Here is a 10637-nt window from a genome sequence, read left to right as displayed (position 1 = left end):
CACAGTTGACAGCATATCCCTCAATTCACTTAGGAAATTCTACTACCTGGGTTGCATACTTTCCAACAACGCTGTTGGATGATGAGATCATTCAGCAGCTGCCAAAGGCCAACTTGGCATTTGGTAGGCTCAGCCACAGGCCCTGGAGGGATTATGGAATCTGCCTCAGAACCAAGAAAAAAATCTACCGGGCTATTGTACTCATGGATGCTCTACCGATGCCACATCAAACAGCTGGAGAACTTCCATCTTCACTGCCCAAGATCCATCTGCAACATCAGGTGGCAGGACAGGTTTCCCAGCACTGAAGTCCTTGAGAGGTACCAAATCTCTGGTATCAAAAGCATGCTCATTACAGCCTGACTTCACCAGCTTGGATACCTGGTCCTCATGGAAGATTCTGGTATTACAAAAGTGGTGTTCTAAAGCCAACTGAGCAAGGTAATCCTTAGATATAAAGACATCTTGAAGGGCAACCTGAAAGCATACAAGAAAGACATTAAAACCTGGGAACTCGTTGCGCTGGACAAACCTAGATGAAGAGGTCTGTGCCACAAGGTAGTGTCCACCTCTGAGGAGTGGCATGTGAGGTCTCTGCAGGAGAAGAGTGCATGTCGTAAGGTCAAGGTCTCAAACCTTCCCCCCCAATAACAACTACCCTTGCAAGACATGCAACCGCATTTGCAAATACAGGATCAGACTTGCTTCCTATGTGAGAAGTCATAAAAATAAATTAACCCAGGACTTAAGTCAATGCCAGCTGAACTCTTGTCCATAGAAGTGACAGGAGAATCCAACATTATATGCAAGTAGATTCAGTAAAGATTGCTTTGAAAACAAAATTGAATTACAATTACTTGCTTATTTGGCTGTAATAATAATAATAATAATATAAAAATATGGATATCAAAATACATATTTATCATTGCTGCTTAACACAATTCAAATAATAGAGGAGGCAGCTATAAACTGAAAACTTCAGGATACCAGCTTTATTAAATCCATGAATTCCACTGATAGAGGAATATATCTCACTTTTGCATATATTTTATTGTGTACAGTTACATTAGTGTTGCATCATTATAAATTACTTTGAAAAATATGGTACATGTATAACATTCACATTAATTATTTCTTCTTTCATAGGAAATTTTGAATATTTAATAGTTGTATTAAAACGCAGGTGTGGATTCAAAGGAGCCTAGCTACTGAAGGGATAGAAAGCCCAGGTGGTTCAGTTTTGCTGCAGATCAGTGGCAGCAACCCTAAAACAGAAGGTTGTTTGCTAAAGAGCATAACCAACATTTTCCAGAAAGGAGTCACAGACATATAATAAGAGAACTAGTCTTCATGCATTCTGGTTTATTTTATTCCCACCACAAACCTACACAAAATAAAAGTTGTTGAAAGCTACTGAGTTTGTGAATGGCTTCCAGTATCAGAACCTGCTGTCTCACAAAGGATGTGAAAGCACCTTCTGCCACTTACTAAAGTGAGTGCCTTGCAAATAAAATTGAATTACAGTAGATCCAGCACTCAGTGAAGAGTCAACAAGAGTGTTCCTGTTGTCTTCAGTGGGTACTGGATCAATAGTGGGGACTGTATTTGTGAATGTTTTTATCATTTCGGAATTACATTTTGATTTGGACATGTTCTCATACTATTTTGTTCAATTTAGGACAGCATTTGTACAGCAGGTTTTGTGAATTTCAGGCTCAAAGCTGATATTTATTTAACCTAAACATAAATGTAACACAATGACATTTGTTTGGGAAAGAAGGGGAAATAGTTAATAAAGATTACGTCATCAAATCAGAGAACAAAAATAATACCATGTGACTTTGGTGACCAGTTGCAAAGCTCAAATAGTGAATTTTGAATATCTAATAATACATGTGATGCACACCTTGCAAATCATCCACTGTTCAAATCTGTTTAAAACAAAACAGAACTATTCACTGAATAGCAAATGAGTTTTATCAGTTCAATCAGGATGATAATAGTTTGATTTCTTCACAATATACCAGATGCATAATTGTTAGAGACTTGACAGATTATGTTAACTGTGAAAAAAGCTCTTCAGATGGTTTACTGAATGGGTTTTTTCCTTTTATTCCTCATGATAAAAATGCTCAGTTTCAAATGTAAGTGTAAGATCATGCTTCTTCACAGAACATTGATCAATGAAACTGACTCTAATGCATAGAGCCTACATATGCACCTTTTAAGCTCCATGTAAGTCCCAAGTGCCAAAGAGAACACAGAGCCTTTTGCAGGACCTCAGTACTGGAATGAGTTTCATCCTTGGCAAATGTGAATGTCTTCTCTCTGTTTGTTTAGGTTCTATATGGCACCCATTATTATGGTATCTGAGCAATCTCTCTAGTTGCTCTTAAAACCCACTACCCAGTATGTAAAGTAAACAAGAATATTTTTTGAGTATTTTATTTTAAAGCCTTCTCCAATTGTCTTTTCATGCCTCCTATTCCATTGGCTACCTGGATATGAATAAGAGCTGACAATCTTTTGTAAATTCATATTCTTCGTAAATTTTTAGCCTGCACCCCGCCCCACTTCTAAACTATAAAGGTTATGAAAAACCACCATAACCATAGTTTCTTTACCTATGCTTTTTAGTGCTGCTCCCACAGTAGTTTTTACACACTCCGCTGTGATGGCTGCAGTCTCAGCCTTTGAGACAGACACAGTGGCACCCTGATCATATGATTACTATGGGAATAGTTTTCATAACATCTATCCCAGTATATATTGGTAACTATAAAGGACAGGAAATAAATTACTCACCCAGCTTACTGGAAGGCAAGCAACCTCATGTGCAGAACAAGCAGACTTTGGAAAGTAACAAGAACTTGAAACACAGAGGACATGATTAATCTTTCAAGTGCTGAATGATGTGCCATAAACAATACATCAGTGAAATGTGCTCATCTACTGCAGCCTGACATACCTGGTATATGCGGACATTTCCTCCAAATGAATAAATGTTGATTTGAAAACTGTGGCAAGAGTTAGTACTGTAACGTACATGTTTAGCTAGTGATGGGGAAACTTAAAATGTTTTGAGTTTGGGTTTGATTGAGATGAACATCCAAATGTTCAGTGGTGTAGCTGTAGCTTATCAGAACGAGTTGAACCTCCTGAGTGTGAAGAATTGTGGTGGAAATCTGAAAAACGGTTTTCTTGTCAGATTTTTGTCAGTTTTGGTCCTAGAGGAAAATGCCAGGAAAACAGCTTTTCAAAGTATTTTGGCATTCCAGTTTCTAGTCCCAGACAAAACAAGAGCATGTGGAAACATAAATTCTGATTCTTTAAAAAAAAAGTTTGTTTTTTGCTTGAGTATGAAAATATCTGCAGAACTTTGGCAAAAGTTCTAATTTGGTTGGACCCTGAGAGGGACAGCACAAGGGGAGGTTGCAAGTAGTTCCCACTCAGTACCTCCTGCAAGGCTAAGCCATAGCTGGTATCCTTGAGCTCTTCTCACTTATTCTGGGGAGAGGCACTGCTTTCTCTGGACATTTCTTCCAAAAATTCAAGCATGTGAGTAGTTGGGCAAATATGACTTTTGTTTTTCACAAACTTCCAGGCAGTGACAAAATTGTGTGCTCAATTTCACCGAAACATTTGGAAAAGTTGCCTCTCTCTAATCTCTAGTTAGTTTTAGATCGTGTTAAGAACAAGATTTGTCTTTCAAGAGACTCTGATACCAGCGCTAGCTTTGATTAAGTTTTACAGGCCAGATTGTGACCAGGTTTGTGCACCTGCACAAGGAAGTAAGAAAGAAACCTGCTGCCCCTCCTTAGATCCCACCTTAGGTTCCCATGTTGAGTAAGCAGGTTCTTCCATACTTCCCCATATCACATGGGGAGGAAGCGAGGACAAATTGCTCCACACACACATTTGCTGTCCGGCACAGCTGAGCTATCATGGGAACTGTTGCTAGTTTAGACATGTAGTAAATGATTACCCTCATCCCCAAAGAGGCAAGGAGGAAGCAGTAGAAGGACTAGGGATGTTTCTGAGTCACAATATCTAGTAGGGCTCTTCCTGGAGTGGAGCAGCTTACTCACAACACCTAGCTCAAGGCTGTGCCAGAAGCCATCATTTAGCTCCATTGAAATACATACTCTCACTTTCTGTATTTTTTTTCTTTTTTTCTTTTCATTTGCCATTTATGCATGACAATCACTTTACAAATATCCATAAACTCTCCAGAGATGTATTATACTCTACCCTACTTAGGGGCCAAATGCTGTTTTCCTTTGCGCAAAGCTTCTGTAAATGCAAGAGATCTTAGAATGTATGAGAAGGAATCATTGCTCTAGATCTACCAGCCTGATGTAAAGTGGGTGCTTATCTGTGCCTCTGCTACAACAAGATCACTTTCCTCTCCTCTAAATGTTTCATAATTGATTCCTTGAGGAATATCCATCCATGACAGTACTCCAGTCATGTGAGTTATCCCACCAACTCTGTTATTCCAATCACATCATAGTTCCCTGACTGTGCCAGGACTTCCAGTTCTCCCTGCTTGTTTCCCAGGCTTCTTGCATTTGTGTATAGGCACTTAAGATAACTCATCGATCGTCCCTCTTTCTCAGCATGAGACAGGAGTCCTCCCCTCTTGCGCTCTCCTGCTTGTGCTTCCTCCCAGGATCCCATTTCCCCACTTACCTCAGGGCTTTGGTCTCCTTCCCCCAGTGAACCTAGTTTAAAGCCCTCCTCACTAGGTTAGCCAGCCTGCTGGTGAAGATGCTCTTCCTTCTCTTCGTTAGGTGGAGCCCGTCTCTGCCTAGCACTCCTTCTTCTTGGAACACCATCCCATGGTCGAAGAATCCAAAGCCTTCTCTCCGACACCACCTGCGTAGCCATTCGTTGACTTCCACGATTCGACGGTCTCTACCCCGGCCTTTTCCTTGCACAGGGAGGATGGACGAGAACACCACTTGCGCCTCAAACTCCTTTATCCTTCTTCCAAGAGCCACGTAGTCTGCAGTGATCCGCTCAAGGTCATTCTTGGCAGTATCATTGGTGCCCACGTGGAGAAGCAGGAAGGGGTAGCAATCCGAGGGCTTGATGAGTCTCGGCAGTCTCTCAGTCACATCGTGTATCCTAGCTCCTGGCAAGCAGCAGACCTCTCGGTTTTCCCGGTCAGGGCGGCAGATAGATGACTCAGTCCCCCTGAGGAGGGAGTCCCCGACCACCACCACCCTCCTCCTCCTCTTGGGAGTGGTGGTCATGGAACCCCCATCCTTAGGACAGTGCATCTTTTGCCTTCCAATCGGTGGAGTCTCCTTCTGCTCCCTTCCCTCAGATGGGTCATCTAGTCCATTCTCCGCATTAGTACCTGTAGAGAGAACATGGAAACGATTGCTCACCTGTATTTCCATTGCTGGTACATGGACGCTCCTCTTTCTCCTTCTGGAGGTCACATGCTGCCAAACCTCCTCACAATCCTTCTGTCCCTGCTGCGCCTGCTCTGAATCTTCAGAACATTGCGGCCGTAGAAGCATCTCCTGACGTCTGTCCAGGAAATCTTCATTTTCCCTTATGCAACTCAGAGTCGATACTCGTTTCTCCAGCCCTCGAACCTTCTCTTCCAATATGGTGACCAGCTTGCACTTTGTACAGACAAAGTCGCTTCTGTCCTGTGGAAGAAAGACAAACATAGCACAACCTGTGCAGGTTACAACAGCTGATCGCTCACCTTCCATATCACCGTCCTCTTAAGAGCTTCCTCAACTGTTGCAGAAACTACTCAGAGAAACCTGCAGATGAAAGCCTCGGTGCGCTCTCCCCACGCGAACTCCCAGGCAAACTCCCGCTGTTAGCCTCTGCTGTTCGCCGCTCAGCTGGTTCGCTGCTGACTGCCCTTATATACCAGTCAGGCCCACTCAAGGCCCACCAACACAGCCCCCCTAATGCAGCACTTAGCGTACCTCCTCTTGGAGAAGCTCCCAGGCAAACTCCCGCTGTTAGCCTCTGCTGTTCGCCGCTCAGCTGGTTCGCTGCTGACATGCCTCATGCTCCTTCTTGTAGGGAGAAAGGGGTGTGGTGCCTGCGTGTCTATCTATGAATAAGTTGATTGTTAAAGACTATCAGCGTCTGAATAGATTTTACAGAGGGAGAGAAAAGGAGTAAATGCACCCTAGATAAAGCCAGTTTTATTCAACTTCTCTGCATGAGGGACTGGGGTTTGAGGGAAGGGAATTTCCCCAGAAACAAGACAAACCAAACCGATGTTGATGCTAGGATTTGAAAACTCACAGAGAGAGACATGTAGGTGGGAGAGAAGAATACAGGTGTACGCTTTCCATGAAGGGCTAACAAAGAGAGAGCCTGTGCCCAGGAATTGTGCCAGAGAGGACACGGAAAGAGACAGTGCTGCAGCTTATCCAGACTAATGGGTACCGAGTGGTGGTATTCAAACATAGCAGTTTGTGAAATGTCCAGATGGGAAGCTTTACCAGGGCTCTGGCAGTAGCTTTTGGGATAATGGTTTCCTTATTCTAGTAAAGTTCCTTGTTCAGTGTTAGAAGAAAGCAACCCTTCATCATAATCCCAAGAGAACTTTTCCACCCTTCTCCTGGCCCATCCTCTCCATGTCCCCACAGTTTACCCTCTGGGTTGCCTCTGAGAGATTCAATGCAGAACTGAACTCTGCTATGCATGGAGCTTCCTGAAACTGCTATTCTTTGGTCTGCCTTGACCCTCCATGTGTCTGCCTTGACCCTCCATGTCAACTGTATTCTCTTTTGGGTCTCTTGTGTACCAATAGATGTGACAGACAGCATTTGGCCATTGTCAGGATTTAATGTAAGTAAGTAATGTAAGTATCAGTCTTTGAACTATGTAATTACTTTATAAGTGAGTTGGCTTTCTTTTTGTATCTTCTTGCCTCTTCCCTTCTTACCTCTCCCCCAATCAGTTTTGGGACTTTTTAAAAATATTATTGTGCACATCATCAATATTTTAGGAGTTATAGCAGAAAAGAAATTGACCCATGTGATGAATTTTGTTTAGTGAGCATACATGAGGTCAGGGAGCTAAATTGCCTAGTGGCTTAGATTTGAACAAAATGTTTGAGCTGTAGCCTCTGTTTTCTGATGGCATTTAGAAAGAACACTCCCCACTAGGGTTGTATACATGGTTAAGAACAATAAAGAGGAAATAAGCATTGTAATCTGCAATATTCGGGTGAGCAAAACCACCGTCCATTTTTGAAAGCACATTAATTCTTTTCAGCTCCTAAAACAGGTGGCTTTATTTGATGCATTTTGATATACTATACATTCAAATAGCATGCCATATTCATCATAAACTTGATAAAAACAATCTGTATCTGATGACTTGCTTTATATCTCATTCTAAGAAATATATAAGTTCTATTCACAGTCAAATACCAACATGATTGTTAAAGACTGTTCCATAAAAAAATCTGAAATATTATATGCTACATCCACACCAACTACTTGATAATGCTTTCAAGATGTTTATGGGTTCTATCCAGAACACAAGATATGCAGCCTTCTGAGATGCAGAAGGCCCAAAAGAAAGAAAACTCTTCTTCAGGTAATAAAGGTGAGGCACATCAGAGATTTTGGCATGCAAACAAGAAGAGGTGAAATACTGCTACACTATACGGCTTCCCACTAGGAGTATTATAGTATGATTATGTATAGTGTCATGTCTGGGAACTTAGAGAACTCTACTTTCAGAAAGTGCTTGATGAAAGAGGACAGTTTATGTGGAGGGAAGAATGAATCCTGCATATTGTACTATCTTGGCTCTCTTGTTTTATGCTCACACTCTGGACAAATAAAAGTGATAAAACTAAATAGCAACAATTTGCCAGGACTGGATTAAAATTCATCGAAGGTTTCTGAAGGTGGCGGTGATAATATACAATCTCTCATTAAAATTGGTGGGCTGGAGGGTAGCAAAGAGTATGATGCACCTGGGTAAATACGTTATGACGAGCATAAAGCAAAGTGGAATTTGCAAACGTGAACTGTCTTTCCAATATCCAGTCTATCTGGGTTTTTATAAGGTCATCTATCACCTTTTTCTCTGAATGTAGTCCAGCAAACTAGCTGATAATGAAAAACAAGTAAATATAATCTATTTGAATTTTGAAGCAACCTTTAACCCCAACTCTTTCTAAGAAACATTAAGGAAACTAAGTGAAAATCAAACAACTGTCACAGGTGAGAAACTGGCTCATAGACAGAAAATAAAAAGTTGGAATAAACAGTCCATTTTCCTCCTTAGATGAAATTAAGATCAGGTGCCTCAAGGATCCACCTTAGGATGGTGTTATTAATATATTCATGAATAACCTAGAAAATGATGTAACAGGAAGGAGATAATGTTTGCAGATGTGACACAATTATTATGGTTGGTCAATACTTGAGAAGACTGAATAACTTCAGAGAGACCTGAAGCTTGATGAATAGGTAGCATGATGGCAGATGAAACTCATTGCTGCAAAATACAAGGTATAGTACATTGCAAGAAACAATTTGAACAAAACGTGCACATTGCTGGGTTCTAAATTGACTGTAAGCAGGATATCTGAGCTAGCTTGACCTCTCCTTCTCCACCACATGTATACCCCCAGTTTTCACAGCATGCCACCGAGTCAGGACCTTAGGTTCTTATGGCCCCAGCAGCATTTTCCTCTTTCCCATCAATCACCAAGTGGGCTTGATCCCTTCAGAGACTTTTCTTAAGAAGGAGCCGGAATTCTCCAGGATATAGAAACTGAGCAGCAGCTGCAGCTTCTGCTGAAATCAAAGAAAGTAGAGCAGCCAAATCCCCCACCTAGTCTCTGCTGCAGAATGAAGACTTTGGAAGCACATAGGGAAATTGTAAAGGATGACCACTCTAAGTGCATACATTTTAATTATCATTAATTAATTAATTAATTAATTAATTAATTTAATGATTAATAATAATTGTAACCAGCACAAGTACCACGCAACCTCTGCCACAATGAAGACATGCATTTTGAAAAGATACTTGGTACACAGTCACTGAAAAGGTCAATAATTTTATTTTGTGTAGTTCCTTGTGTTGTAATTCTTTAACAATGCAGTGTCTTGGGCTTTTGGAACATGCAATTTTTTTAATGTTACAAAAGAGCGGTGAGGGAGGTGTGAATTGAGCTCCAGGGTCATTGACAAAGATACAAATTATAAAAGAAAAATATTTAGTCACAATCATCAACACAAAGGAATGGTGATCTGACTACCATTCGTGTAATAAAATATCAAAAGTATCTATCTAATAAAATGTAATAACATTCTATAATAAAATAAACATTACAATTTTATATTGTTTAATGCATTTTTATTGTCATTGGAAATGTGCAGGGTATTAAAATATTCATAAAGTTTGACATTGCACAGTATCTGGGAAGCTTATGTTTGGGAGCTGCCTTGGATTTTCTAGGCCTGACACCAGGGAATCTGAATAGCTACCACATATGTTAAAAATTAGAGTCTGTGATATGGTTTCATCAACAAGACATCATTCATAGTGACTCTATTCAAATGGTGGGGAATTTGAAGAAGTCTAGAGTTTGGTTTTGATTCAGAAAAGCATCCAAAATACACCATTTATCAAAAAGAAATCTATAGTATATGACCTTTTGTGGGCCCACACCTTCCCCACCTTCTGCATTCCAAACATAGTTGGCTGAGTTTTGCATTATTGCCCTCCTAACAATTCAATAGTTTTGGTATCAAAAATCATTCACCGGGCGAGTTGGCTCAGGCAGGGTAATAGAATCATAACTAGTAAGGATAGAAAGAGTACTTGGACCATACAGTCTGCATCACTAACTACTTACTGGCTTAGACCCACTAGCTCCATTCAATAAGTCCTACATTTTACAATAGAAATATTTATTTTAATAACATAACTAAGTTTCTTCCTCATCTATCTATCTCACTTTTTTTCTGAGCAAGGTCATTGTGATGCTAGTTCAAGGCAGCCTCTAAGAGCAAATGTGCATATTTCTTAGATACTTTTAATGAGATGGCAGACACAGATATGGCATGGAAACAGTGCTAGTCTCACTGATGGATTAATTCTTTCTGCCATTGACAATGGAAGAACATCCATTCAGAACCTTCTGCATCTCTCTGAAGCATTTGACACCATGGATCATAGGCTTCTGCTGGTAGATTGCCTCAGGAAATTAGCATGTCTGTTTGCTTTCACTCAAATGGTTTTATTCCTGCCTTCAGAGGGTCATGATGAGCAACTATGCCTATGTGGTCGAATCTCTCATTTGTGTAGCTGTCTCTACTCATTCCCTCCAGCCTACTTAATATCTCTCCACAGGAGACTGTATTCACCCATGTCCTCAGATGCCGGCTAACAATATGCAGGTGATACTGACCTACACTTCTCCTTCACTTCAAATGAAAACCATGCCAAAACAAGCTTTGGAGCTGCTCTAATCTATGCTAGCTGACCAGGGCCACCATGTTACTGTCTATAGCTTGAGACAAAAGAAATATGACCAAATATGACCATACCTCATCCATAACATGCTGGCCTATTGTGATGTGAAATTGCCAAAGAAGTACTCAAGCAAGACTGAAGTGATA

Source organism: Malaclemys terrapin, chromosome 1 (assembly GCF_027887155.1).
Source record: "Malaclemys terrapin pileata isolate rMalTer1 chromosome 1, rMalTer1.hap1, whole genome shotgun sequence".
NCBI lineage: Eukaryota > Metazoa > Chordata > Testudines > Emydidae > Malaclemys > Malaclemys terrapin.
Note: the sequence above shows the minus strand (reverse complement) of the source record.